Raw genomic sequence first — 8,809 nt, 5'->3', positions numbered from 1 at the left:
TAGCTGGCAGCAGATGTAGGGAAGATTAGTACGAAAGGGGGGGTGGGGGTGCCAAAGGAAGACACAGCATAACAATACAGCTTAACCAGGCAAACAAATGGGATCTCTGAATTTTCTCCCAATCCTGATTTGCTTACTGAAAAGTGTACACATTTATTTAGAACTAATTCCAGCATTCATTAGTCACAACTTTAATTATGTGTGCATTTTCCATTCTGATTGATTTTTTATGTATGTAAGCATCCATGTATGTAATAAAATTTGTAGACTTCAAGGTGACCACAACAGGGACTAAAGTTCCTTTGTATCCGTAGAAGATGTAGAACACAAACAACTGTAAAACTAAACTGCCAGCTTCTGTGTTTGAAATATAAGACCCAGTCCGAGACTTTGGTTTTGTGGCCACTCTCAGCGTGCCAGTGCAAACCCAGCCCTGTAGGAAAAGACCAAGACTCATAAAATGCTGTGTCTCACTCAGGAAGAGAGGAGAGATCAAGAGCCTCATCAAATCCTGAGGTACCATAATGACTAGGGTTATAGTGAAAAACCCTCCTTGACCTAAATCTTTCCGTCACTTAAAATGTGAAGACTGATTTAACTTACAGCCTGTGAGCAGGACTCACCAAACAGCCAGATGATATACTTCTGTTCAGCCAAGGGAAGCCATTCCCCCCATTTCCAATCTAAACGAAGACTTTCTATAGATTTCTACAGTTGTTTCTACAAAATAGTATGGAAATGACTTCAAATCTGTTATGTCGCTCTGATGTCAGAAATGAGACACCCTCCACAGTCATGCAGAGCCAACTGAGTTTGCTCAGAACTTATGTATAAGTCAGCACCCAATAGAATAACATGATTTGTTTGTTTACCAGAAAGGAGCTTCAGGACCATTCACTGTATGTGTGCAACTGGGTGTTGGGTGGGCTCTTTCCCTTCAATCATTCATTCTTTTAAACAAGTATGTGGTTATGGCCTGAATTTGGATTTTTTTCTTTCTTGAAATATTGTTCTTAAATGTGTGATTTTGTGTGGTAATAAAGGAAGAAGTTGTCTTTGAGCAGATAATTGGGAGTTACAAAATTAATATGTATATGACTTGTATAATAGCTTGTCCTTTTTTTTTCTGACAGTCTGCTTGATGTTTGATATCTTCATTAACCTGATTTATCACATCACTAAATATCCATCAACTGGAAGTGTAAGAAGCAGTTTGGTTATTCTGTATGCCCTATAATGTTCACATTTAATGAATATTAGTTGACATAGATTACAGAAAAACTAGAAAAGGTTAGAAAAAATACTGCCTTATGTAAGAGAAGACTTTTTTTTTTTTTTCATTATTCATTATTGCTGCTTTTTATGAGAGTCTGGTATAAAAGCTGAAATTACTTTTTTTTTTTTTTGGTTTTGTTCATCAAATTCTACTTCTCTTTATTGTTTTCTGAGCATGGATCTGACACCCCAGACATCTGAACAAACTCCCATTTATGCCATTGCAATTTTTCCCTTTGTCCTTCCTGTGAGCTGGAATGTGTTTCAAAGGATTTGATTTAGGCGATGCTATTCACAGCAAGTAATACTGAAGGCTGATTATAAGATGAGTAGTATCTTTAGAAGTAAAAATATGCCAAAGTTACTCATGTTTGTAGCGTTTTTATAATTACCAACTAAATTTGTGTACACTGTGTATGAATTTCTGCATTGCTTAGAGAGGGAGGCAAAAAATTGGAGGCAAATCAGCACCATACCATATTTCAGTCAAGATTCCCAGGACTGGAGAGCTGGATGGAAGCACAATTACATTGGGAAGGTGAAGACCTCTGCTCTGTTGCCTAGCTGTCCTGTGGCACACAGTGGAGTTGTGTCTCAGAGAAGCTGGAGGTCATGCAGAGGTGGGCTATGGGGCACAAGTGACTGCATCCACATTCAGCTCATGACCATGTATGAACTGGGGTTAGCCCTGATAGGAAGTCCTGGTTCTTGGGATAAAGTAGCTCTTTCCATTTTGGTATGTTCTCTTCTTCCTTCAGTGTGCCCTTTAAAAAAAGTTTGTTTCATAGTGATCTGTTTGCATTCTGCTTAAAACTGTTTCTTCCCTCATTAATTTTGATGTGAAAGGAGAAATGAAAAGAATGTGTTTGACAAAGTACCTTTGATGTCTGTCTGTAATGGTTTAGGGGACTGCTGACAGATTCAGCAAGGAGTCATGCTATGGATCTGCAGGCAAGTCTGAGACTTTCTCTGGACTCTTACTATAGGCTGCCCTTGGGATTATATGACAGTTGTTTGGAATAGGAGGTCAGAGATAGCCAGAAAGGGTGCTAACCAGATGATTCCCTTGGGTGCTATTAGCTACAGGAACTGGCCTAACTTAGTTGTGTGAGCCCACTGGCTCTTTGATGAATACCTTCTTACTGTGCTATCACACTAATTCTGTTATGGGGCATTCATTAGCTGTGAATATCCCTAGGTTTGGAATATATCAACACCTGTATGTATATATATATATATATATATATTTTTTTTTTTCTCAAAGGAAAACCAAACTTTGGTCTGAAATTTTAAAATTCCTGTATGGGAATGCTGACAGAGTATTTTTTAAAAAAAATTGGGAGTTGCTTGCACGATGGCCCTCCTTTTTTTTTTTTGGGCGGGGGGGGGGGGGTGGGTTCTATCACTGAAGAAAATTACCTGTACCAGACCGTGAATCTCTCAAAATGAAGTAGTTCATCACAAGGTTCTCTGGCCATTGTGGACTAAGGTACATATTTAATCAGGGAGGCTCTCCTGGTGATGGTGGTATGAAGCATTTGCCCTCTTACCCCTGCAAGGCACTATCAAAAAGAAGCTATTCAGTCTGGGGGGAAGGTATGAAGGTATGTATGACTACATTTTTGTTTTTCACATGTGTTATTAAATAAAAAGTTACTAACTAAATAAGCTAGTACTTCTGGTAGCTGTAATTCTGGTGCTAAGATAGGTAAGATAGAGTGCTGAGGGATTGCTGTTTTCCCTGACTATTTTTTTTTCCTGGTAGGAGTTAATACCCGTATCCATTGCTGTTTTCACAGGAAATTAAGCTGCAAATTTACAAAGGAGAATGATGAATACTGAAACTTTGCATGGGGAACAATCTGACTGTGGTCAGAATACTTTAGAGATACTATTTTTTTTTTTGGCTCCAAATTCTCTCCCACAAGGTAATTTCATCTTTAATTTCACACTTTACAAATAAAGGAGACTGAGCCTATATTCTAGCCTCTTCCTCTCCCTTCTCCCATACAAAAACAAAGCCTCTGCAGCCACAGCCCTCTTTTGCTTAGAAATCTGAGAAGTACTTAACAGATCAGGAGACCAACTTCACTTTCACGAATGGAGTTTGTGGTAATGGTCTTGGTAAAGTTGTTGTGCATACCTGTAAGAAAGACAGACCACATGGGAAAGAAATTTCTGGCACTTCACCATCCTTCTTCCCCATCAGGGTTAAAAACAAGGTAGTTCTGGCAGTGACCCTTCACCCTGGGACTGCCCTTGAGCCCCTCGTTGTTGTCAGAAGGTAAGGAGCTCATGACTCGCACCCATACAGCCACCAGCCCAACAGGCTGCACATGCTGGCTCTGGGGGCACAGCAGAGCTGGTCTGCTGGGGGGCTGAGCAGGGCTGTTGCTATCCCCATGGGTGGCAATGATCACACCATGGGGGAACATGGTGTGTGCCCACTTTACTCCTGCTCCTGGGGTATGCTGCCGTAGGGGAAGGTGGCCAGTATGGGTGTCAAGGTGCCAGCATTGGTGATAGCCTCACTGCTGGCCACCGAAGCCATTGGCATGTCCTACTGAGCCCTTGGGAGGGGAAGACCACCATACAGCCTCACAAATTTCTTAGGGGTTCATTGGTGCTAACTCTGCTCCTACTGTCTCGATCTTGATTAAATATCCCTCTCCCTTCTCCTGTTTCCGTACATGTACTTTGACCTTTCATCTGCTGCTTTTCAAAAGTTTTTCTTCAAAATTTTAGCTATATATTGCTTAAAAGCAGAGGCATGGAAAGAACTCCCAAGTAAATCTCATAGTGGGTTGGTCTCTGCAGCCTCTCCGCTGCTGTGGGGACAAATAAGGGGAAGAGAACATAATTATTTGGCCCAGCTTTATGCGGATATTTAAGAGTAAAATTAAAAGATGCATAGATAACCTTCAGAGGTCAAAGTAGTTAAAACATCATGTTTTAGTTTTCAAGCATTTTATATTTGCAGTTGTTAAGTCTCCCTGAACTATACCAAATACATCCATATTAAAAAATAATAAAGGTGTGTTAAGACGCTTCCCCAATAATAAGTTTTATTAGGTACATCAGGTGTTACTGTAACACATATATACAGTAGTGTAGGTACATTGCAAACAACATCTTATAGTATCAGACAAAGAGAACCTTTTACAAACCCCATGTCTCTAATTTCATTTTAGAAAATTAGATACTCAGAATTTTGCATAAGATAACTATATTACTGGGATGCAATTTGGCCCAGGTTTCTAGCTTTAGTGCATGTGGCTCCTTAATAAAAAGTGTCAGTTAAAATGAAAATACAGCTTGGGTAATTAAATTTAATTGGATCTTGTCACTTTAAATCCTCTTCGTTTTTGAGTGTTTCTACAGAATTGCAGCTTCTGGTTTGCTAATTTCTTTATTGCAAGCTGTGCGCTGAACCTGACTGTCCTATAATAAAGTGGGACCTTGTTTTTGTAGAGGGCTTTGAACCATGACTGTAATAACAAACAAAAGGAGGGTGGGAGCTAATTTATCACCAAAAGAAAACCTTTCCTTTATTTCCTACATGTTCAGTTAAGGAAAAATAATGGGTCTGAATTTATTATCTCTTTAATTTTCTTGCCAGTTAAGCAGCATTTTGCACATGCTCTCATGAATGCTATAGTATGATGATATGCCTGTGACAGGTAGCAGCAGCAATTATCATACTTTTTTTATATCTGAGTTGTTTGGGCAAGCAATAGGGATTAGGCGAACTGCAGTATTCATACGTAGGTCAAGCAGGGTGCAGGCAGACACAATGCAAATGATAAGTACTGCCTACCGATAGCCACCGTGCTGATTCAGGGGGATCACCTTCTCCAGGGGTGAGAGGTAATTCAGTTTCTTTATTACACATTGTACATGCACAGCATCCAAAGGCAAGGAAGGTTTACGTGCAGGTGATGAAGAGAGAAAATATTGGCTGTACCAACAGACACATCATAAAAATGATCAGTCTGTCACAAATTGTACAGCTGCTAATGCTCATATTTCAAATTAAAGCCAGTTGAATGAATTTGTACACTCAGGTTTTATGTGTGAAATGCAATATCATTGCACCCTTGATTAGAAGACAGGTCACTTAGTGCCGACATCACAGAACGATTAAAGATGTACGACTGCCCTTCATAGCACAGTTAGTGGTCCCCTTACCCTGTGCAAAAGCAGATGGATATGATGTAATTACATTTTGCAAAGTGCTGGCAATACAAGTATCTCAAACAGGAGAGTTATGCTAGTGTAGTCACTGCTGTTTATAACCTTTTCAGTTCCAGAGATGTGTCAGGACAATTTGATGTGCCTCAGGTTATATGATATATATATATCTATCTCATATATCCCAGGCTCGTGGACCTGGGGCCCTTTGGATGAGATTCAGTGTGTAGATGAAGATGTGACTTCACACATTGGTGCCTGCATTGGAGGTAAATGCCTAAGTACCTATTTTAACTAACGAAGCTCTAGAATTTGGTTCAGCTGCCCAGAACCAATCACCCAGTGCCAGCTGGGATGGCCTTGGTTACCCCACCTGGCCTCTACCTGCTGGTCTGCAGGTCATACCTATCACATGTACCAGTCTTATGGCTATCAGTATTTTTCCCAAGGGGCTGTAAATCATAGTTTCTGAGGAGGAAATTCTCTCCTTACCCATATGTAGGTCTGTGTTAAGACCTGAGATCTGAGGGAGGCACCTGGAGGCAGGAATAGCCCATGTTTTCTGAAATAGGTGGCATGCACTGTCTCTGGAAAATCTGATATTTCCATTCATGATAGATGGAACCTGGAAGAATAGTTTGTAGTATTTGTCTGAATTTTAGGTGCCTAACTTGATGGATCTAAGATGAGGTGAATCCTGTATCATCTGTGTTTCTGCATTTTATTAATGTAGCCACATCATTTCTGTCTGTTTTGAATAGTACTGCACTATACTAAGAAAATGCCCTGGCTTGCTCTCACTGAAAACAGTGACCAAGGATCCCATCAATTTCAAAGAACTCAGAACAAATTGTTGCTTTGTGAATTTTTACAGTGTTTTATAATTTTGTTAGGGGAACACATAAGCAAAGGTAATATTATTTTCATACTTATCTTTTTTTGATTGATTTTTTTTAGAGCCTTGGGAAAACAATAGACTACAAAGATCTAGTTAAAGACATTACATGCTTTATTTATATACAGAACAGATGAATAGATGGAAAAAAGTAACATATGATATCTTAGAATATTTAGCCAACATAATTTATCAGGCTATAGATAAGTCTGCTAATAACTTCGTTATTTTTTTTTTTTGACACTGTTTATTTTTTATTTTTTGTCTATTTTTTGTAGATATTTTGACCTTGGAATCTGGACTGAAATTCCAATTCATTTTGCAGATGAACTATAAATTCTCAATTTCTAAGAATGATAGATGGAAACAATGGTTCTCATGTTCAGTGCAGGACATGAGGCTCAGAGGAAGGGCTGCTTGAACATTTTTTGAATTATTCATTGTTTTAGCATTATTTTTTGCATTTATTCTGAAATTCAAGACAAATCATCTCATTTATAATGGATGCCATCTTTAAAAATTTTAGGATTTCTGATGTAAATATTGGTAAGGTATTAAATCCTGCACTCTCTTTGTTGCCTTGGAAAATGTTATCTGGTATTTTCAAGCTTTAGAAGACAATTAAGTTAGTTCCACTTCCTTTTTCTTGGTGTAAGAAATTTTATCAGACCTCACTGTACCCACGTGGGGATTTGATTCACCTTGTTTGTGGTTTAACAGGTATACAACACTGAATCCAGTATTACCAAATTGGTTTCCAAAAAAAGGAAAAAAATACTATGTGCTCTGTAACAAGAAGTATGGCTATATAGATTAAACTGCATTAACACATACAATACTAGAATTAATGCTCTCTGACTAATTTGCCCATGTTAGTGAGCAATGTCTTTTTTTTTTTTTTAAATGTAATGATATCCGGTTTCAGGATATATGATTACAAATTCACAAATTGTTTTTTGTGGTCTTATCTCTACCTCTGATCTTTGAGGGATTACAGCAATCTGGTGCTAAATTTTTATATTGCAGTGAGAGTAATTCTTTTAAATTTATGGATGATTTCCATTTAATCACTTCTGTCCTAAATTGGAAACCACCTGAACTACTGTTAAAAAATCACAGTAACAAATTTTACTTGACTTCTTCACCATCATCATTCAATACAGACTCTTAAATAAACATTTTTAGTATCTTTTTGTTCTGCACTTACACACATTATCATGAAACACTCAATTTCAGGAACAGCCTGCTGTTGGGAGTAGGTAAGGCTCAATACATTTTTGCAAGAGACTATACAATGCACTGCCTGAGATCTCAGGGAAGGATCTTGGTGACCCAGGAATTTTTTTTTTCTTCTTTTATTTATTTATTTATTTATTCTGGTTTTGTGTTCCTATTAGGCCAAGCATCCTCTTTTGAGTCCATCAGTGCTGCATATTTCTGTTGATTAGCCCTTATAACAGCTTTTCTGTGGAACAACTCCTGAATTCTGCCAAGGAGCAATTCATGTGAACACCCCCATTTTGCTGCAGGTTGGTCTCACTTGTGCAAACAGTCATGCTGTTTAAACTAGTCAGTCTGACCTTGTCTATAGCGAACAAGAGAGAGAAGGCAGGTTACTGGAAGTGCTAGCCATCTTCAGGACAGACAGAAATAAGTGGCCACCAAACACAGATCTTGAAGAGGACTTTTGAAACTTTTGAATTAAATTGGTGAGCTCTCATTCATGCAGGTAGTGCTACTGACTTCCATGGTACAATTTCTATGCCTGAGAGCACCACTTACACGATCCTACAATTTTTCTTCCAAAACCTGCATGTGTTTGAGAGATGAGACCAGTTACCAGTTGCTCCTGATCTCCCTGATTAGTGCTCAGGCAGAGAAGGAAAGCATCTCCAGGCAGGTCATCATTGTTCTATTGCAGGACAAAGGAAAATTTGCTGTACAGCTCTCATTGTTGTACTTATTCTCACAGCTAGAGTGTCAGCATACCTAACAGTCTCCATGTCAGCACATCCTGCTGGTGGCCATGTAAAATTACCCAGACTAAGAATTGCACTTGAATTGCTCATGAGTTGCATGTTAGTAAAGCACTACAGGTTGTGTCCCCCTTTGTGAGCCAACATCAAACTAAATTGTAGACCTGCTTTGATCAGGTCTCCTAAAGGCAAAAGCCATTATATCCCATCAGCAATTCCCCTTGTCAAGTTGTCTGTTATTCTTTATATAGGATGAGTTCAGTGACAGTTGCCAAATGCAGCTGGCAGCCTGCACTTGCTCCACTGGCAAAGGGACTAATAGCCCTGCAATATTATATCAGTGTTGTTGGTGGAGATGTCGAAACCAGCTGGTTCTATGCTGCATGTGAGTACATCCAAAAGGATTATTTTACGTGAAAAACATATATCTTGAATGTTATCCTTCATCCACTGGGAAAGGAAGCCACCTATC

General features: G+C 38.9%; 2 long non-coding RNA genes across 2 annotated transcripts in view; both read left to right on the top strand.

Annotated features, from left to right (window-relative positions):
- The window catches only part of LOC310887172, a 45,553-nt gene that overhangs the window by 19,789 nt on the left and 16,955 nt on the right, over nucleotides 1-8,809 (top strand). The window lies entirely within an intron of this gene.
- LOC310889088 lies at nucleotides 2,667-7,184 on the top strand. Its single transcript, XR_014576371.1, has 3 exons — nucleotides 2,667-3,559; nucleotides 5,655-5,735; nucleotides 6,640-7,184. It is a non-coding gene; the product is annotated as an uncharacterized lncRNA (long non-coding RNA).

Source organism: Anser anser, assembly GCF_964211835.1.
Source record: "Anser anser genome assembly, chromosome: 1".
NCBI classification, from domain to species: domain Eukaryota; kingdom Metazoa; phylum Chordata; class Aves; order Anseriformes; family Anatidae; genus Anser; species Anser anser.
This window is presented reverse-complemented; position numbering and strand designations above follow the sequence as displayed.